This window comes from Artibeus jamaicensis, unplaced genomic scaffold, assembly GCF_021234435.1.
Source record: "Artibeus jamaicensis isolate MK-2021 breed Jamaican fruit bat unplaced genomic scaffold, CSHL_Jam_final contig_923, whole genome shotgun sequence".
In the NCBI taxonomy this organism is placed as follows: Eukaryota; Metazoa; Chordata; class Mammalia; order Chiroptera; family Phyllostomidae; genus Artibeus; species Artibeus jamaicensis.
Window position 1 is genome coordinate 4,576,661 of NW_026522014.1, and position 22,366 is coordinate 4,599,026.

Here is a 22,366-nt window from a genome sequence, read left to right on the forward strand (position 1 = left end):
TGTGGTTATATCACGAGATAAGTGACTGCTGGTATTTTTGAGAGTTGGTACTTTCAGCTGAGCTAAACAGAGGTAAAAATGCAAAGAGTTAAGTAAAATCTCTGTAGTAACCCTGAATTTTAGTTGGCGGTATCAGGAAGAACTCATGGTGTGTTACCTTTAAATCTAAAAGAATAGGTATTCATAGGTCTACCAAAACAATAGAAAACATGACCAGTCCAGTACTGGTGACACTCTGCTGCCTAGACTGTCCTCTCTGAAGAGCGGTTTCATAAAAGAACCCAGAGACCCTGGAAGAAATGACTGATTCTAGAGCTAGAGCAGGAAATGGATGAAATGAGCTTAGAATATTTTGTCACAATAGAAAACAAGGAAGCTACCAAACGCTACAAATTTCTTGTCAGAAGACTTGGAAGCCACATTGACTAAGCTTCTGCTGGCCAAAGAATATCAATAAGGACAATAGATTCATGAGTTCATAATGATACTGAAAAAGAAAAAAACTCATTGGTCAACTTTGGAGATGACTGGGGAAACCACCTCAGTATTTGGGAAACCATTAAGTAAAGAATCAACTAATCATTTACTCTGAAAGAATCGATCAAAACAAAGTTTTTCTTTTCTATGTAATTTGTACTTTATGATTACTAATAGTTGATCAGGAGAAGTTTTTCTTTGTATAAATATTCCAACTAGTATAGGGATGTTCCCAGACAGGGGACCTGGCTCTTAGCCAGTCTGCCTAGGGTAAGCTGGTAGTGTGTGGGTTCTTGACTTTGTGTAGGAGAGATTTCACAACACAAGTCCACGTGACTACGAGGGGACCTTTATTAATGCCGAGGACAGTAACATAAGGAAGGGCTTAGCACAGGAGAAGCCACAGGAGAGACTAGGCTGGGCTGCCCTAGCTCAAGGAGAAGTCAGAGAAAAGGGGGCTTTGGGGGTAGGTGGAGGGGATTGGCCTGGGACAAGATGCTGCTGCCCATTGACCCCCGACTGCGAGTTTTGTGGGTCCCTCAGAGTTTAGGAGATGTGTGCCTGTGGGTGAAGAGGAGAGGGAAGAAGAGGGGCAGAAGAATGGCTGGGGCATGCTCCCCAAAGGGTGTACCTGCTGGGTCCTTTGTCTCGAGGCTTTTATCTCTCTCTTGCAGACAGGACTTTTAGGGGAGGCCTCAGGGGAAGGTATCAACAGCATAGTCATCAGGTTTTCGGGTGTGCCTTTTCAGGGCAGAGGTCTCCACTGATTGGTCAGTGCCAGGGCAGGAGTGCTTAGTCACCGTAGCTGGACCTGGTGTTGCCCACCTGGTTTCGCTGCTTTTCTGGGCCTGGAGGTGAAATACAGCTGAGGCCTAGATGTTATCTCCAGGGAGGTGACCCTCTTGATCTGGCTGTAAATTGGTTGGCCATTTCGTTCAGCTATTGGTCTCAGTTTCCCTATTCCACTTGCCCTGGCTTCCTGGCCTGTCTGAGGAAGAGGAAATGATAGGATTTGAATGTCACCATTTTACCCTTAATGATCTAGGCAGTGACTATTGCTGATAACATAATACAATTCAAAGCGACCTTGATAATTATGGAAGTATACAATACCCCCTTTGAAGCAGGCTTGCTCCCTCCAATCAAATCTGAATCTTATCAATCCACCAGATCTCTGAATTTAGAGGCAGTAGAAAATATAGATGCAAAATGTTAAATAATACCACAGGATGGAGGCAGCCAAATCCAGACTGTGGGGAAACCTGTAGAATGACTGAGCTTGATTCTGCAAACCAAATATTTTTTTCCCAAGGGAAAAGAAATAGAGGTGGAAACTATATGTCAAAACAAAATAGAAAAAAGCAAAACTTGAGACATTTCAACCAGTCTCAAAATGAGGTTCCTGTATAGATTCAAACAAATAATGCATTAAAAAATTAGAGGTCTATTAGGGAAATGTGAATATTGACTTGATATTTATGTATTATTATTTTAGGTGTGATAATGACATTGGGATTATTTTAAGTGCTTTTACTTTTTAAAGATGCATACTGAATACATAAGAAATCATATGATGCCAGAGATTTGCTTCAGAATAACCAGCTTGGTGGGGGAGAGCTTGTGGGTAGATGAATACAATTCACTCTGTATTGCTAAATATTGACACTAGATATACAGGGTCTGGCAAAAATAATGCCTCCTTTTTTTATTACAAAATCTGAAGCATGCAATTCTGTAACATAACAATATCACACTCAAGCATGCCATATGACATTTTAGGTGAAATGTTCAAATTAAAACTATAAATGATTACACCCATATTATTACCTTACCAAACACACTCAAGCAGACATTACTTCTGCCAGGACCCTGTATAGCAAGCCCTTGAATAACATTTTGTTTAAGGTCATTTTCTTCTAACGCTGATGAGATGCCCTAGGAACTTAACTCTTGTTTACATTAGTTATCCTACAGTAAAATTGGTTTTTTTATATCTTCTGTCATTTAAGTGAGGAAGGCACTGGTGTGCAAGGCAAGTTCTGTACTGAAGTGTGCTGATGGGTGGGGCGTAAAATACAATGGGCTAAGGAGTAAGTGGGAAACAAGGAGAGGAAGATGAAAGGTAGAGACTGCGGTTTTTCCTTTTTCTCTTTTCTTTTTATTATCATGGAAGAGCCTTTAAAGAAACAGAGTAGAAAGTCTGTAAGTGTAAGGCAGAGGGCCCTAAAGATGTTAGAGAAAATAAGATGCATAACATGGGCAGGGCGGGAATTTTAAATTTGGAAGTGACATCTCCTCTGTAGTAAGAAAGGAGGGGGCTAATGTGTATAAGTGTGTGGGTTTGGTGAATGGAAGCAGAGAGGACTCATGCGATACTGTTTCCTCACTGTAGTGAGCGGGGAGTGGAGGTGCTGAAGGAGGTACTAAAGGAAGCACGTTTCGGCTGGTCCAGGAGAGAAGAGGAAGGGCTCCTCCAGGAGAGCTTAGCAGCACCAAAATGGACATGGGCGAGGGGGACACTTAGATGGACCTTGGGCTGGAGCTTTATCAGAATGTGATGGAAGGACAGCAGAACACAGGATATGGAGAAATGGACAAGAAAGGATTTGGTATTAGAGACTAAGGATTCTAAACTGGAACCAAAAGGAAATGAAAAAAGATAGGAGAAAGTAGAAGGAGCAAGGGGCCAAAGCCACTGTCAGATCAAAGAGCAAGCATGAAGGAAGTAATTGCGTATGAGCATTAGTAACATAAGAGATTATTGTAGAAAGTGGGATGTTCGGATTTAGTAGTTCACAACTGAAATAATTCCAAGTGATTGAAAAATAAAAATAAAAAATGTCGGGGCTGTGGGCATGTCTGTAGCTGATAGACGATATGCTCAGTGAGGAAGGGGGAAACTGGGATTGGGGATCCAGATTTGTGTGACCCCAAAGCCCATATTTCATTCCATACCAGCATGCTAAGCTTAGAGGCAAGAATACCCATTAGGAGGCTGGTTCAGTCATCCAGAAAAGAACCAGAATTTTTGGCAGTGACAGGGACCGAGCAGTAGCTTGTGTAGGAGAACACAAGTCTGAGAGAGAGAACCAAGCAGACATGGTGACCAACTGAGCTGATTTGGGGAGACAATCAGTGATGATTCTGATATTTCTGCCTTAGTTATGTGAGTGAAAGAACGGTGGTACCAGTATGGAAACAAGAAATAGAGGAGGAAGAATAGATTAGGATTGGGGGTAGAAAATTAGTTGTCTGAAGCATCCTGGAAATTCCTAAAAGATAATCAAGAATACTGGAGCTTAGGGGCAAGAGTGGAGTTAAAAATATAGTTAGGACAGTGATCAGCAGATGGTTCATCATTTATCGCAAGGGAGAAAATTATGAAGAGAATGTGAATTGAAGAGGCCCAGGGTGCAGCCTTGGAGCCACTGATACTGCAGGATGAGAAGGGAAATATAGATCATTGGAAAGACACGAGGAAGGTGGCATTGACCTCAGGGAGAGCAGTTTCACTGGAGCAGTCGGGGCAGCTAGTGCATCTGTCTGTGGACTGAGGAGGGGAGACAGCAGACACAGGAAATACTGACTCCTGTTTCAGACACTGGGCTGTGAGCCGAAGGAGACAGAGAGGAGGCTAGCAGGGAAAACCGGGCCTAGGAAGGATGTGGTTATTATAGTTTGGGAGAGACTTGAGCATGCCGGTGGCCTGAAGAGATGAAGCCAATGAAAACTGTAGATCAATAGTGGGTGGTTTGAAAAACTGGGAAAGGTGATATCAAGTGTCCACGTGGGGATGGTGTGAGGAGAAAAGTCAGGACAAAGCTAAGACTGGACAAAAGACTATGGGTAGGTTTAGCTAAGTGGAAGTGCAAGGACAAGCAGAGACTGAGAGAAGGTCTCTATTTTCACAGGGACATACTTAGCTGCAAACACTGATGGAAACTGGGATGTGGTAGGGAGAGGAGAAAGATTTAGACCAGGTCCTGCAAGAGATGGGACAAAGCCTTTACTCTACAGGATATCTGAACATCACAGACTTGAGGCCCCACTCGGACTAAATTGCATTTCACAGATGATGTCTAATATAAATTGTGGAAAAGCGCTAGGAATTGTGTAAAATCTCTATCATTAAATTTCTTAGGTCTGCAGACACCTCCTGAATCTGACAATCAAAGCTGTCTGCAACCTGTTCTTCAGAATCAGGTGTGGGAGATAGCCACTTCCGAACAGTTCTAAGTAAAGGGTTCTCAAAGTGTACCCTTGTTTGTCATAGGCAGCATTACCAAGGACTGACTAGAAATGCCAGTTCACCACTCCAGGCCTTCTGCATAAAAAATCCTGGGGGTGGGGCCTGACAATCTGTGATCCTGATGATCCTGAAGCTGCTGAAATTTGAAGAGCCATGCTCTAAACCAATGTGAACTTTTGTTTCAAACTCCCCATCCGACAGAACTAAGTGGGGCACTTCATCATTTTGAGGGTCTCTCCTTTCTCCTCTCAGGGAGGTCTGAGGTTGTCTTTGGGAAATGAGTTCAGGGTTCAGACAGCAGAGAGAAGACAATGTCCCACACCCCAACCAGGTTTCATGACATGATTACGTAGCAAAGTCCATGTCCATTCACTTCACATAAGTAATGTGATTGCCAAAGAGGCACTAGCACGTCGCACAGTTTGAGGGAGAGAGACCTATGATTTTAAAGCTCAAGACTAAAAATTAAAATTTCTCCACACAGGTTATTAGAAATATTGCCGGTAAAGAGAAAAAGTATATTTGGAGAACATGCAGTCATTGTCAACTCTCCTTGTGATTTAAAAAGTTGATGTTACCATTAACTTTATATATGGTTTCATTTAAATTTTTCATGAAGATTGGGCAGGTGGAATTTTTGAATTGGGAAAGGCTAAGGGAAGAACATAATACTGCATATTTGGAGGTTTGGGCTTCTAATTAGTCCCCAAAGAGCAGTTTAGCTCTTGAACACCGAATAGCCACACTGATTATTGATGGAAAATTAACCTACCTAATAGTATTATGGGAAAATGGAGACAACTGTACTTGAATAACAATAAAAAAGAATAGTAATAAAAGAAAAAGAAAATGAACCTACCTAATAGCATTACAGAATCTTGATATTTTAAAATTATTTTTTCTGGTTTCATTAGCTTAATTGACTTAATAAGAGAAAATAAGTATGTTTCAGTGACAGAGGCAGGTTCTTTTTGTTGTTGTTTTTGTTAGAAACTTAAAGCAATGTGATTAAGGGCATAGTTTTTTAAAGTATATCAATGCAACCATTTCTGATAATGCCAAAGATTTGTTTATCACTTTAAGTATTAACATATTTTATTTTAACTCCATGCAATAAATATAAAGGAAATAAAGTATATGACCCTTGCTTCAGTGGGTAAAGAGTTAAAATAGAACCGTGTATAGAATGAACATTATTATGGTTGGTTAGCATATAGGCAATACACAGGAAAGTCCAATGAGTAGTAGAACAAGCAGATGCATGCTAATTGGGGTATGGAGGCAGGGCGGGATGATGAAGAGTGCAGGTCCTCTACCTGTCCACCCGGAGGCCTCCTGTGGGAGGTCTTCCCAGGTGAATCCCCATATTAAGCATGAGCTGTCTCTTCTCTATACATCCAAGTAGCCCTTCCCTTTAACTTAATAAAAACTAAACAAAACATAGGTACCCCCCTTCATTTTGTTGTCCCTTTTCAACCCTGGTAATCTTCTTTCTTTTCCCACCGAACTGCAGTTTTGCCTCCTATAGTCTTTCTTGATCCCTGTGATTACCACTAAGCCTGCTCCTTCAAAAGCTGCCCTAACCTTCTTCTTGCCTGTTCCAATGTCATTTTGCCATTTTCATTTCATGACTTTGCTGTTTTAATAATGTTAATTAGTTCCCCGGAACATCATTTTCTTTTTTAAAAAATTCTTTTATTGTTGTTCAATTACAGTTGTTTGTATTTTCTCCCCACACCTCCCCTCACCTCCTCCAAACCCACCTTCCTCCCTTGCTTCCACCTTCCCCCTTGGTTTTTGTTCATGTGTCCTTTATATTATTTCCTGAGCACCCTTCTCCCCATTGTCCCCTCCTCCCTCCCCTCTGGTTGTTGTCAGTTTGTTATTAATTTCAATGTCTCTGGTTATATTTTGTTTGCTTTTTTCTTTTGTTGATTATATTCCAGTTAAAGGTGAGATCATATGGTATTTGTCCCTCACTGCCTGGCTTATTTCACTTAGCATAATGCTCTCCTGTTCCATCCATGCTTTCACAAAGGGTAGGAGCTCCTTCTTTCTCTCTGCTGTGTAGCTGGAACATCCTTCTTTAGATATATCACTGAGGCTGCGGCTCCACCAGGACCCCATCCTGGCGTGTTAGTCACTGGGCCACACGGTAGTAGGTGAGCTGCAGCTGGAGAGCACAGTTTTGCTCCCATTATCACCTGAACTCAGCTTCCTGCCTCCCTGCACCCTTCACCCCTGTCGTGGAAAAATCATCTTCACAAAACTGGTCCCTGGTGCCAAAAAGGTTGGGGACCGCTGCCATACATCAAAAGGTGTAGGTCCAATTCCTTGTCAGGGCACCTATAAGAGGCAACCTAAGATATTTCTCTCTCATGTCGGTGTTCTCTCTTCCCCCCACCCGCCATCCCACTTTCTCTCTCTCTAAAATCACTGAAAACATATCCTCAGATGAGGATTTAAAAAAAATTTATATATATATATATATATATATATATATATATATATATATATATAAAATCACTGAGGCTATTGTTAAGAGAATAGTATAAGGCTGCATTCTTAAAATTCTATGCTTCATGAAACACAATTTTAAAAATGTGTTTCCTGAACAAATCCTATTGAGTACCAGATCTTACCTTTTACTGTATCTTAACATATTAAATGTTGCATCCATCAAGAAATGCTGGAGTTGATGGTTAGAAATAAAGCATGAACTCTTGGCTGGATGCAAACGTTCATTATTCCACTCAGCTTTTCTGTTTGCTGAGGTTTTGGATAATTTTGTTCCTGTACTGTAGTTCATCTTAGTGGCTAGACAAGTTATGAGTCTCTGGGCTTTTTATCGTTGTATTCAGTTTGGAAACTTTCAGTGGATTCCAATTAAATATTGGGTTAATATTTATTTTGGTCCTGGTACAGCTTCACAAGGATTAAGGTTCTTGATACTCTTCATGTATTTGCCAGCTCAGTCATTTAAACTTCAAAGGGCTCGTGTTTCTTCTGTGCATATTGATAATATCCTCCAAATCCTTTCTGCACTAGAACTTTAAGGCTCTAAACTTCCATTCCTTTATGTCGACTGGTCAGGTAGGTGTAGAGCCTGACCTCCCCCACGTGTTGGTGTTTGATGGTCATCCTGGGCAGCACCCTGGGGTGCTATCATTCAGAAACTTCTCAGCGCTCACGTTTGATTGGTGGAAATCCCTGACTTCCTCCAAATGTGTCTTGACATTTTGTAATCTGCCCGAGCAATTACCATACATCTCTGTCCTCTGATCTTTTAACAAAACAGTGAATCTGAGAGCAAGAGTTTCTAAGTGACTGAATGGTAATGGCTTTGCAAAAATTAGAATGATAATCTTCAATTTCTGAGCAAGTACTATGAAATCAATAAATAATAAGTATTATGTGTCTCAGTTTTACATTCTCTGCCAGGGTTAAAAATATAAGATGACTATCTTGGCTGATTTTTTTCCATCCTAGCTTCTAGAAAGGAATGATACTTTGAGTTTTTATGAATAAAAGACATGGGAAAATTTTGTTTCTAAGGAGAAACATTCGTTATTATGCTTACAACATATTCATTGAAAAGGATTATGCATTGAAATAAATGTTAAACATGGCTAAATTATAGATAATACAGTAATAAAAATACTTATGTCTTGCCCACAGAATCACACTTATTATGTGCAGAATTTCCACCCTGTCCCCATAGATCCTCGGCTTCTTAAGGGTAGACTCGTATTATTTTGTCTGCCTCTTCAGTACCTGGCATAGTTTTGGCACCTGGTAGGTACTGAATAAATCATTGAATTAATACATGAACGAATAATCCCTGGGCTTTTAAAAAAGGTGAACATTAAAGAAATACTGTAGTAAATATTTAGTTAGCAGTGGTTTTAAGCAGTTAAAATTCATAGCCATAATTTTAAAATATAATGATTAGAAAACCGAGGTTAAGCTTTTAAAATTCTATGAGGAAATATTTAAGAAACTATAATTTTGGAAAAAAATATCTACAGCAACTACCCAGGCAGGAATAGAGGGGCCTCCTCAATATTTTCCTTGCAAAGTGGGTGAGTAGGATTCACTCTCGTTCGTCAGAATGATGGGAAGAGCTGGGCTACATAGTGCGTGTCCTGAACTAGCACTTCCACTCAAGAGGGTGTTTGTCCAAGTGAGCAAGGGAAGAGTTTCCCCAACAGACCTGACAGTTACCTCTCAGTGCCCTGTAGCCTAGTTACACACAGGAATGCTCTTTCTAAAGATATCCCTGGGAAACTCTGTCTCCTGTGGGATGTGGTTCCCTTCAGAAAAAGGGGGCTGGACTCCTCTCTAAACCATAGATTATAAGGGAAATTCCTAACTTGAACTAAAGCAGTGGAAATGTTCTAAAAAAGGTTCTCAAAGTAGGTGACATCCAAGCTGAAGTATGAAAGTAGTTAGCTAAAGGCAGAAAGGAAAGGGCCTGTAAGCAAGAGGAACCAAGTATTAAAAAAGGAAAGCATGGGATAGTGGATAATCCAACTGTGTGACTTTAAAAAAAATACTTAACCTCTCTGTGCAGCAGTTTATTCATTAATGCAATGAGGATTAAAATACTATCTATCTCATCAAATACATGTGAAGATTAAATGAGTTAATGTATGTAGAGTTCTAAGAACAGTACCAGGCACAGAGTAAGCACTGTGAAAAAAGTAGAAATGCTATGATTATTATTAAATATTGTTATTATTGCAATTGTTGTTATTTGGATATTAAAGTGGTTTAATTGATCTGGAGCAGTGGGTACAAGGTGACCAGAAGGGAATAATGAAAGGATGTCTCTGGGGGCAAAAAAGGACCAGATGGTGAAAGGCAGCCTGCAATGCCATGTGATGGAGTATAGACTTTCTTTTGAAAATGACAAGGGCTGTAGCTTATGCTAAAGCGGGGCCTCACTGCCTCTTCCTCGCTGTCATGCCAAGTGACACTGGGTACTGGAGACATCTCGCCTTCCCTCAGGATTCTGACATGCAGTGTCACATCATGTTCTACATCTGATGACTGTTTCTTCATGTTACAGCAATACTTGGGTTTTAACTCAGTATCTCTCCTATCTCAACATTAGTTGACTGTGTTATTAATGAACATTCACAATTCTACTGTATTCAGTGGTAGCATCTTGATTGACCAAAACGTTTGCTTTTGCAACCCTTCATGAAACTTCCATTCCAATACACTACTCCACTCCAATTTTCAGATGCAGCCCAATCATGCTGATGACGACTGTAATGATCATAATCATTATCATAATAATAGAAGCTGCATTCTCCTGAATGCTTCCATGTGACTGGCATTTCCCCAATGATGTCACGTCATTCTAAGTATGCTTTTGTCAGTATACTGCCAGGTGACCTCCATCCTGAATGGATCTTGCAGAATTGTCTCGTCTGACTTTTCTGTTAGCTTTGTTTATTTGCTCCTCCATTGTCTCTTCAGCTGAACTTTTCTTTTCATCAATTTATAATTATTTTTAAATTTTTGAGGCAAACATATAAGGGTAGGCAAAAGTAGGTTTACGGTTATAATATGAATGAATAATATAATAATAAATAATAATACAAGAATAAACTTTGTTTCCCATACTCACAACTGTAAGCCTACTTTTACTCACTTCTGTGCATTCCTTTGCTCATCCTTCTCTGTTCTAACAAACTTTCATGGCTAGTACTTCTAACCATCACCCAGAGCCTGGTTAGTGTTATCACAGGTCCTCCCTCTCACCCGAATGCTGACTTCGTAAAGGGGATTTAAATCGTGGTAAGGCAGTCAAGAAGCTGGAGATACTCACATTTATCTTCAATCTGAAGAAAGCCTATGTAAGGGTTTTTTCTTAGTATATTCTAATATCAATTACTTCCACAGTTTCTACAAATTTCTTTAACTATTTGGGGTATATTCACTTGCTCTTTTTTCAGAGTATGGTATTTCCTTATTCCTGTGTCTAGTATCTGTTAGTTTGCCAGTACTGTAGACAACAAAATAGAATAAGTTGAGTTTGATGATTAGGACAAATTGCTACATTATCAACTTGAGACAATAAAATACGGGAGATTGTTCTCCTTCTTCTAGTACTTTGTAAAGAATAAATAAGAGTTTTGTAGAGGAAAAATAAATATAATTAATCACTGAAAACTCTCATTTTTTCCTTCCAAAGTAGAGTAACAGGCCCTCCCATGAATTCTGGGGAAACAGACCTCAGTGTTTACTACTGGAAGCTCACCAGCTCTGTGGAAGTTTCTGGAAGGAATGTTGTGGGATTGGCAGTAGAGTGAAATCGTTTTCTCTCCTGTCCCCTGGTTCATTGGCTTGAACTAAGCCCAAGTCAAAAGTAAGAAGTCTCTTATAAATTGTCAGTTTCCTTCTCACTTAGGACCTTCCTTAATGATTAAAAACTTAACTTTTAAACCAGATTTCCCCTTGACCGCTCTGCCAGGCCCAGCTGCGTTAAGAGGGATAATGGGTCACTAATCCAGGAGGGTTTGCTTGAGAGTCTTGGCTTCCACCCACCTATGGAACTTAATTTATGCCAGATTTGTTTGGACTTTCTCTCCCTCGATCACCCTCCTTTTACAAAGTTCATTAAATGAGCTGAGTTGTGTTACTCTTTTGCAATTAAAACCATTTTTTAACATAACAACCTATGAGCCATCCCAGTGAAGTGTGTCTTCACGTCTGTGAGAGTCTGCAGTTGTGCAATATTCGTTCTTCTTTTCACTGTGTCTTGTGTTCATCTATATTTGAAATAAATTAGAACACTCATTCTCTTCTCTAAGAATGCCCACCCCCCCAAAAGTAAATCCATTTGGAAAAAAACAGCTCCATAAGAGCACAGAATGACCACGTCTTCATTGCCAAGTGTGTGACAAAGTTATTACCAAATTCTCCAAAGTTGGTATCTGCCCATGCTCATGCTTTCTGCCGTTCTCTTTGATCGTCTTCCTAAAATACCCCTTTCCTTATGCTGCCTCCTTAAACTACAACATATAACAGTGTTCGCACTCTGTAGAGTCTTAGCCGGCATCTTTAAAAGGAGTTCTATGATTTTCAAACAATACAGAAAGAGTTAAACAAAATGAATAAGTATCTTCAGCAGGGAGGCCTTTGTAACTTTTTCTTCAGGACTGGGCTGCATATGTGGCCTGCGGAGATCCCAAAACTTACATGGACATGGAGCTCATGCTGCCCCCAGAATACTGAGAGAGCAGTATTTTTTGGAACAGACCTCTGGAAACAATGACGTCGCTCTGCTTGCTTTCCTAATCATTTCCAATACCTCGACCTGCACTTTATGGTGTTCCACCCTTTTGGACAGGCGTCTCCTCAATGGTCCCACAAGTTCAAGTACTATCTTTCTGAGTTGCACTTCTAGCAATAATGACAAACAAGCAAGAATAAAATCAGCAAGGATGGAGATGATTAAACTTGAATCTATCTAGAGAGAAAGGGAAGAGAGACTGCAGGAAAGGAAGATTTAAGTGTCCAGAAATAGTATTTAGAGAAGGAGACGTGGCGGGTTCTGAAAGCCGTGGAAGGAGCTTACCTGAAGGCAGGTGCAGGGCGGCACTACAGGGAATAGTGGTTGAATAAATACAGCATTTATTTTTTCTGTAAACAGTCTTTATGTCCTTTATAGAATCAAAGTCCATGTGTGGGAAACAAGAAAGAAAGACAACTAGAAGCTCTGGTTTAAGTCACAGAAATCAGAGCAGAGCAGATCAGATAATGCCCTAATTTTATGGAAAAGAAAACCGATGTCTAGGGAGGCGTGATACAGATATCCTTTTAGTCCCATTTTTTTTCACCTCACATTGATTGTAATTGAGTCAGTTAGAAATGTGTTAAAAAAACAGTAGTGTAATATTTTGAACTGTCTGCCTATTTTATTTGCCATTTTGCAGTGGACTCGGATGATGGGATAATTTCCCATTTTTATCTGGCTTAATAATGTATCGCTCTATTGTCATAAAACCATTCTGATAATAGTTTTTATCAACACCAAGCATTTAAAACATGAACATAGTGTAAATGTCTAATTGTATTTGCTTGTTCATTGTTTTCTTCTTCCCACTGAGCTGAGCTTCTTGAGGTGAGTGGCCGTACTTCCCATCTGTTCCCTGTCCCCCTTAGCTCCTAGTCAGAGTTGTAACTGGTTCATATATAATATAGGCTGATTGTCTATCTTATTGACCATTCACATGTGAATGAAATTAAGCCTCTGGCAGTTCTATTGCTGATTAATGTAAGATAATATAAACCCAGAGGTTTTGTATTTATTGTAAGTCTATTTCAATCCTCATGCAGGCACCCAGTACCTGAACTCCCCTTGACCAGCAGACACCTCTGTCCTTTACTGGTGTCCCTGACAACTTCATTCCGCACTTACCGCCTCTTCTGTACTCCACTGATGGTTCGCCCTTCTGTCCAACAAGTATGCACACACATGACCACATAAGTATTTACATAGTGGCCTACATGTTATCATTGCAAAACATACAAGAATATAATAACTGCAGATTTTTTTCCAAAATCACTCAAAGTCCATAGTTGACATTATGATTTACTCTTGGTGCTATATATCCTATGGGTTTGGACAAATGTGTAATAACATATATCCATCCATACAACATCATGCAGAATATTTTCACTGCCCTAAAATCCTCTGTGCTGTGCCTTTTTAGCCCTATACCTTGGCAGCCACTGGTTTTTTTCACCATCTGCCTAGCTTTGTTTTTTCTAGAATGTCATGTAGTTGGAATCATACAGCATGTGGGCTTTTCAGATTGGCTTCTTTCACTCACTGATACGCATTTATATTTCCCCCATGTATTTTCATGGCTTGATAGCTGATTTCTTTTTAGCACTGAATTATATTCCATCGTCTGGATGTACTATAGTTTGTTTGTTACTTCACCTACTGAAAAATACTTTGGATGTTTCCAAGTTTTGACACGAATAAAGCTGCTATAAAGTCCATCCACATGCAGGGTGTTATATGGACATAAGTTTTCAGCTCCTGTGGGTGAATATCAATGATCATATGGCAAAAGTATGTTTAGTTTTGTAAGAAACTGCCAGACTGTCTTCCAAAGTGATTATACCACTTTGCCTGCTCACCAGCAGTTAATGAGAGTTCCCTGTTACTCCACATCCTCTCCAGTGTTTGGTGTTGTTAATGTTCTGGATTTTGGCCATTCTAATAGTTGTGTACAGGTATCTCATTGTTGTTTTAATTTGCATTTCCCTGATGGCCTGTGATGTGGAGCATTTTTTCATGTGCTTATTTTCTATCTGTGTATCTTCTTTAGTGAGGTACCTATTATAGTCTTTGGCCCATGTTTTTTAATCCTCATCTGAAGATATATTTTGTTGTTGTTTCACTGGAGAGAGAGAGAGAGATTGGCTGCCTCCCTCACACACCCAGCTGGGGATCAAACCACCAACCTTTGGTGTACGGATGATGTTTCAACCAAATGAGCTACCCAGCCAGGGCTGGCCCACTTTTAATCAAGTATTTTTTATTGTTGAATTAAAAAAAATTCTTTGTATATTTTGGATAACAGACCTTTATTAAATGCACCTTCTGCAAATATTTTTTCCAATCTGCAGCTTGTCTTCTTGTTCTCTTGTTAACTGTGTAAAATTTAATGTTTAAATTACCAGTCAAGTGTTAATCTTGACTGGTAATTAAAGGCAAGTATTGCCTTTTCTATCCTTCTAATGAAAATAATACTGCATTTGATCAATTTTTTAATTCACGAAGCCAACATTTAAGCATGCTTTTAACCCCAGGCCAAGGCCTTTGAAAGAACAGAAATGCTCTAATGGGTACATAAGATACACATCTCTCCACTCAAACTTCTTTAAAGGAAAACAGTTCCTGTCAACCTCTGTATATTGCTTTAAGTTATTTTTATTCTACTATAATTTAAATCCATATAGACAGAGAACCAGGTATACATCCCTCGTACTTATTCATTTAATACATAACTACTGAGGGCTTACCACAGTCCAGGCACAGGGATTATAAGAATAACGAAGGTAGATACAGTCCCTGACTTCACAGGCATGTCCACTCTGGTCAGGAAGGGGAAAATGTAGAAAACAACCAAATATAACTGACTCCCATTTTTCACAGTAAACTGGCAAACACTGAACCATTGCTTCTAGGGTAAATACAGGGTTAAATTCTGGAGAGCCTCCTCTTACCACATTTTCATCAACCAGTCAATACATGATCTTGTTTTGTGTGTGTTTCTGTTTAAAGACACCTTTTTTGATATGTATAGTTGATACATGTCAATTCTATTAACATTGAATTGCAGCCAATGGCTCCTGCCTGAAGGCAGCTTTTCTGACATATGTATTCCCTTCACGAGGCGCACCCCAGCCTCTTGCCCTGGGATGCTGGACAGCACTTCTTTCGCACTCTGCTTGGGGGCCATTGTAAACAGAGAAGTCACTGACAAGAAAACCCACAAAAATGGAAAACACAGGGCCCCCGGTAGACCACAGAAAGGGTGTTTGTTTACAGTATGGGAGCCGAGAGAAGACGGCAGTGGGCACATGCGTGTCAGGTTACTCAAAGTTTTCTCCTCTTTGCACTTGGCCATGAATGACTTCCAAGTACTGATTTGGGGTTACACATTAACCGAGAGGGTAGGCAATTGCAGAAACATGGAATCCCCGAATAACAAGGACCCACTCACTATACATAAAAATGACACATCGTGACAGGCGTTGGGAAGAAAATGAAGCAGGAATAAGGGTGGAGAGTGAGGGGACATTGGGCCGAAATTGTAGACAGGTGACTAGGGCCATCCTCTCTGAGAATGGGACACCTGGGTAGGCATGAATAATGAGGAGAAATCAGCTCTGAAGGTGAGGAAGAGGGAGGTATTGGGGGCAAAGGGAACAGTGTAAAAGTCTGTGGAGCAGGCACGAGCTTGACTTGGCTTGCGTGAGGAACAAGACAGAGGTCTCCGTGTTTACAGCAAAAGTAGAATAGAGGAGAGGGGCTGAAAAGGGAATCGGAGGATTCTTTCCTAAAGGGCAGCCCGTGAGATTCTCAAATATATGTATGAGCTATAGCCTATAACTCTTAAATAATTTTGCACCTCCCCCCAAATTACAAACTAGACTTACCCCTTCCCTTTCTGTACTGTTTAAATGAACCACTTTAACTTCATGTGACAATGATGTTTCCCTGAAACTACAGTGGTGTCCACAGTGTCACTGTCCTGTCCAGCTGACCTCGCTGGGGACGCTGTGCCGTGTGTCAGCTGCAGGGGTGACCCTTACCTGGCACAGACGGGTCATCTCCTAGTCCTGGTTCCTTGGTGCTTTGTTTCCTTCCCTAGTCTGCCACGGCTGTCTCGAGAAGCTCTTGCAAGGCTGGACTCTGACAGTCACAAGGCAACAGCATGGAGGTGAAGCAGGGGTGTCCGACCTGCAGCCCGCGGGCTGCGTGCGTCCCAGGGTGGCTATGAATGTGGCCCGACACAAAGTCGTAAATTTACTTAGAATATTATGAGATGTTTTTGTTTTCACCAGTGTTTGTGTGTTTAATGTGTGGCCCAGGACACCTCTTTTTCCAGGGTGGCCCAGAGATGCCAAAAGGTTGGACATCTCTGTCCAACCCCCACCTAAAATATATATATAAAATAATACTTCTAGAGAACTTTTTTGACCCTCACCTAAAAATATATATATAAAATAATACTTCTAGAGAACTCCTTACGTTGTGCCTACCCCCAGGAGTTAAACCCACAGCCCTTTGGAATCCTTTGAAAAACCTTGCTCCAACAGAGGATTTTTAGGGCAGTGAAACCTCATCGTACCTACCATAGTGGTGGAGAGTGGTCAGGACACGCTTGCCCCAATTCATGGCGTGTGCCTCCACGCTACCAAGAGCAAGCCCTTTGGTAAACTTTGCCCTTTGGGGGTTACTGATGATGTGCCTACGTAGGTTCATGGACTGTGATAAATGTGCCCCTCTGTGGGGAATGTTGATAGCTGGGGAGGCTGTCAGTGTGCAGGGCAGGGAAACTCTGTTCCTTCCACTCAATTTTTCTGTGAGCCCCAAACTGCTCTAAAATACAACTTTTGGGCCCTAACCTAGGCTGTGGGTTCAATCCCCAGTCTGGGCACATACAAGAATCAACCAATGAATGCATCAGGAAGTGGCATAACAAATCAGTCTCTTTCTCTCCCTCTCTCCTTCTTTCCCAAAAATAAATAAAAAATAAAATATAACTTTTACAATACGTACACACTCACACATATACATACAGCCTTGCTCTACAGGGAAAAGTAAACTTCAGGAGTGAAGTCAGAGTCTATTCAAACATAACTGCACAGGAAAGGTTGGAAGGCAGCCCCAGAGCACCTGAAAAGTCAGAAAGCAATGGCTGGGTCCCAGGGGAAGGAGACACCCCTATGTGTGTGGGTGGTTGAGAGGACACTGAGGGGTTAAACAGGCCTTGGTCGGGATCACAGGACTGGACCGTTTGCAAGGAGAGAGAGCTGTACATTCCCATTCTCCAAGGATAGAAAGCAGAGTGAACACAGCTGGAAGGCCAGAGGGAGTCACTGTGCAGAGGGGACTGTGCCCACCAGCTGGAGCACAGAGTTTTGATTAGGGGGTGAGGGGAAGCCACTCCTGCAGCGCTGGTCTGCCCCTGTGGGACCACAGTGGCATTCACGGAGCCCGACTGCCTTGTCGGAGTGCGGGCTGCGGGATCTGTGGCACGGAGGTGCCTTCTGAATGTAGCTATTTGTAATGAGCCTGTCACTAGCTCGGCAGGAGGTAAAAATTACTTGAGTCTCTCCTGGCTCTCACCCACCCACAGCATGAGGGAAAGGGCGTGAGGATATCAGAATGGGTGGGCGTTGGGGAGACTGGGTACTTAAGAACTGATGCTTTCACTGAAAGAGGGTAAAGAACATGGAGAAGTTTATCCCCAGTTTTGGGGCACTCATGCCAGGCAAGGCCCCCCCCCCCCACAGTGAAGTCCCTGTACCCTCCCATCCTCTCTATTTTGCCTTTCACTCTCAAAGTGTTTGGTTCACTATAGAAATCTCGCCCCCTCCCTCCCTCTCTCTCTCTCTCCCTCTCTCTCTGTCTCCCCCACCCACCCCCCACCATCTCTCTTGCATGCCCATACAAGCCCACACCAAATTATTTTAAAAAATAACTTGGAAACTTAAACTCTCAGTTAAGGATCTTTCTCCTAAACAAAAAAGCTACATTTGAATCCGGTTCTATTGGTTCCCTGTTACACTGCAAATGTGAACTCCTCACCATATGCAGGGCAATCATTTAAGCCCATTTGACTTCTTAAGGCGAGGGTGATAACATTTTGGATTTCATTTTGTTTGTCCTATAAGAGTTTTGAGTTTTGGCCAAAAACCCAGGCCCTGGATGAATACGCTTCAGACCTCACTTTCTGTCACGGGGCCAAGTGGGCTCCAGAGAGAGGGTGGAGCTGTCTGTTCAGACATGATTTTTAGTTTGCCCTTTGCCTCTGGAGCCAGGGCCCTGGCCCACATCCAGCCGCACGAAGAGAAGATTATGGTATTTTCTAGGTAATTTTAAGGAGCACAAACCCAAAGTAAAGTCAGGTGGTTTCAAGTCTGCACTGAATTTTTCATGTTAAGGATTTGTCATGATTTGGGTTTTCAGCAGAGCTGTATTTTAAATGATGAAGGGAATTGTATTCTTCTGGAGACAGGCATGTTTTGCTTGTTTGCTAATGACCTCTGGTTTTGCTTATGGGGAGTTTTGTTAACAAATGGAAATGTAGCAAAATAAAACACTCTTTCCTTCAAACTTTCTTTTTTTTTTCCCTTTTCCTTTTTTTTAAACAATGGGAACCCTTGTGATAAACTGTCACAACCAGGCTATAGATATTGGTTATTGTAGCATCATTAATACTGTGTAAAAATAAATTAGTCGCTTTGGCAATCAAACGCGTGCTTTTCATCTCCTGTCGGTGCTTTTAAACAGGGCCTTCTCCTGGCTGTTTGATAGATCCTATTGTTAGGAGAAGAGAGCTATAGAGACGTATTCAAAATTCCTTTGAAATTTTTCCAACCACAGGAACCCATTCAGCAATAATCAGCCTTTAAGGAGGATGATAAGGAGTTTGGCAGGGGTTCGCTGGGGGAGTGGAAAGGTCAGCCCTGGCCCCCGAATCGGGGTTCAGCTGAAGGACCCACAGCCACTCCATTCACGTTGCCTGCCTGCCTTTCCTTTTCCTGCCCTTTCACCCCGTCCCCCATCTCATGCTCTGACTGCCTTTTCTTAGTCAAGAGTGAGCCTGCAAAGGGTGACAAATTCAACCAAAATAAACTCTAATCTCAAGCACAGAAGACTTCTGTCTCAGGGAAAAATAGCTGTGTCTTCAGGCGAAAGTGACTGTCTGAACTGAGCAGAATTGTAATTTCTGGTTCAAGTTTAGTTGGGGCCCTGGCATGGTTTGACTCATTGGTACTGAGATAGCATTGAAGTCCACACAGATTTCCACTCTTCACCCTCACTTGTCCAAATCATCTTAGCAACACTGCAGAGCTATCGATATGATTTAAAGCTAAGTTGAAAATTAAACAGAGGCCCTGCTGGCTCCACAGAGGGACAAATTTCTCTATTCACTTCCACCCCCTTTGCATGGAAGGCAGAGTAAAGCACCAGGGGGAGCTGCCATCATTGACTGTAAGGGATACGGCCAGAGATGCAGAATTGCAGGGTAATGTGCCCACATGGGTGTGTGTTAGAGGCCAAGAGAAAAGGTCCTTCTCACTTGAGAGCTGTATTACTTTGCTAAAGCTGCCATAACAAAGTGCCACAGACTGGGTGGCTTAAACAACAGAAATTTATAACCTCATAGCTCTGGAGGCTGGAAATCCAAGTTCAAAGTATTGGCAGTGGTGATTTCTTCCGAAGCGTCTCTCCCTGGTTTATTGATGGCCTTCTCCTCCCTGTGTCTTCACAGAATCTTCCTTCTGTACACGTCTGTGTCCTAATCTCTACTTCTTATGAGGACACCAGTCCTGTTGGATTAGGGCCCCCATCTATGGCCTTATTTAACCTTAGTTACCTCTTTAAGGACCCTCTCCTCGTATACAGTCACATTCTGTGGTCCTGGGGGTTAGAAATTTAACATGTGAATGGGGCTGACATGATTCAACCCAAAACAAGGCTAGGGATATTTCATGACCCCAGTTGACTCTTGGCTGTGGACACAAAAATAATGAGCTTCCGATGTAGTTCTTTTTTACACACCTCCCACTCCTAGTGCCTGAAAGCATCTCATCCCTCCGAAGCTGACTGCCAGGGACAGGGGAACCCTGAAGAACCCTGGATGTGGAGGGGAGATGGTAGGAACAGTGGATGCCGTGTGCTTAACCTGAGGAGTGATGTCAGTGACGCAGCATCCATGTTCAGAGCACACCTGCACGCCGGCGCAGGAGCTGGTCACTCTGTGGCGCTGATTTGGATTCAGACTTGCTCATTATAGCTCAATGCCCCATTCTCCCTTTTCCAGGTCTCCCTGTCCTTCTCCAAATACATAAATATATAGGAATATTCCATGGAAAAGTATGTTAATTTCTCTCTCTCTCTCTCTCTCTCTCTCTCTCTCTCTCTCTCTCACACACACACACTGACTGAAATTTATGTTACAGAAAATCTCAGGTGCATGCTGATGCTTTAAGACCAAGGATGAGGTTTGTTTGTTTTTAATGAGACACCATTTATCAGACATTTAATTCCCAGTACCTTGTTCCTGTAATATACAGGAAATCCCTGCTTAGATTTCCTACCATCCAAGTCACTAGTAGCCTACTTTTTATTCCTGTCTTTCATATCATTTCCCTCCTCAGGAGCAGCCCCCTGCTCCTGGGTCCTTGCCCATGGTGTACAAACAGGTTGAAATTTTTGCCGTGACTAGGCAGCAGCCATGACCTTTGTCAGAGATTAGATTTAAAGTAGCAGAGAGAGTGGAAGAGTTCTGAACCAAAGCAGCATGCTAGAAGAACAAGAGTATTCCAAGGAAGAGGCTGAATCGGAAACCCACCATGGAAAGCAGAGGGTCAGCCCCGGGGAGAGTAAGAAAGCAGCACAAGCTCGATGAATCAGAAGATGGTTCAAGGCTCTGCTCACAGGTGGCAGGCAGAGACGGGACTGGACCCAGAGGCTGCCTGCCTGGTCACCCACTTTCAGTGCATCTTGTCTGCCTCCTATTCTCCAGGCTCGATACCAAGTGTTTGAGATATGAATTGACATAAGAAATGGTCCCTGAAGTCAAGGATGTTACATCTAAATGGCAAGCGGGTATCTTGAGGAAAAAAAGAAGGTAGTCCTGGAACAAACCCCAGTGATACTAGGACCCTCTCAGTGGTGGTGGCGATTGGATAGGATGACTTGCATTGTCACAGACATGTCCTAAGATTTGGATTAGCTTGTCCAACCACTTGAAGAGCCAGCCTGCATTCACACTGACCACCGCCACATTTCCTGACCACTCCTCAACCAATCCCATCAGTCCTTTCACACTTCTGCCTCCAAGGCTCTCACCTGAAGGTGTTTATTGAGTTTAGATAGAGAGGAAGGCAGACAGAGAGAGACAGATGTGAAAGAAACACAGGTCAGTTGCAACCCGTACACACCCTGACCAGGGATCAAACTGAAACCCAGGCATGTGCCCTGACTGAGCATTGAACCCACAACCTTTTGGTGTACGGGATGACGCTCCAACCAACTGCGCCACCCAACCAGGGCTGCAATGCCTTCTTTTTAGTGTTCATCTTGTATCGTAGTGTCTGTGACTCATTCGTGCCGCTCTGTCCAGTGGGTTACATTCTCTTGGTTCGCCTGGGACCTCTCCACTGGCTCTGTCTCCTTCACTCCATTGGCCCAGTTTTTCAAAATGTCTGCCACAGGTCTTTTTCTCCTTCCTCCCCACATTCTGCTCTCCCTAGGCACCTCTTGTGAATTATCCCCTGACAGGAACTTGGAGACTACACCCTTTCAGTTCCAGGCCTCCATGTCCACTGCCTTCTTGCCCCGAGTCTGCAGTTACTCCTTAGACTCGCATGTAGCACCTTTAAACTACAAACCAGGTCGTCCTCCTCAACTGTGCTGCTTCTTTTTGATTCTGGGTACTTATCACTCAGTTGTCCACACTGGAAAAACTGAGGACAGTCACAAGCCGGTTAGACATCTCTGAATCCATTTAGCGCATAGCACAATGCTCCACACATGTATCGACACATGTTTAATAAGTTAGTAGTGATCGCATCGGAATCTCTTAACTCTATACTCAAAACGCTCAAAACGTGCTCTCACCCCTGCCTGACCCAAACCAAAATCATTTTCTTCCCTAGGACAATGTCACAGTCCCCATCCCCCTCACCTTTGCAGCTACCTGGGGATTCCACGCTGCTTTACGCAGCCAGTCAATGCATGTTTTGCTGTCTTCTCCTTGACTGGCTTCTTTACCATTTATCAAAGTCTGTGCATCTTCCAAGGCGGTTCCCATCACCTGTCCTGGATAATACCTCCCTTGACCACATCAGACCATGGTAACCACT

At 42.2% G+C, this 22,366-nt stretch overlaps 1 protein-coding gene across 6 annotated transcripts in view; it reads left to right on the forward strand.

The window, feature by feature from the left end:
* The window catches only part of DYNC1I1 (dynein cytoplasmic 1 intermediate chain 1), a 295,022-nt gene that overhangs the window by 241,629 nt on the left and 31,027 nt on the right, over positions 1–22,366 (forward strand). The window lies entirely within an intron of this gene.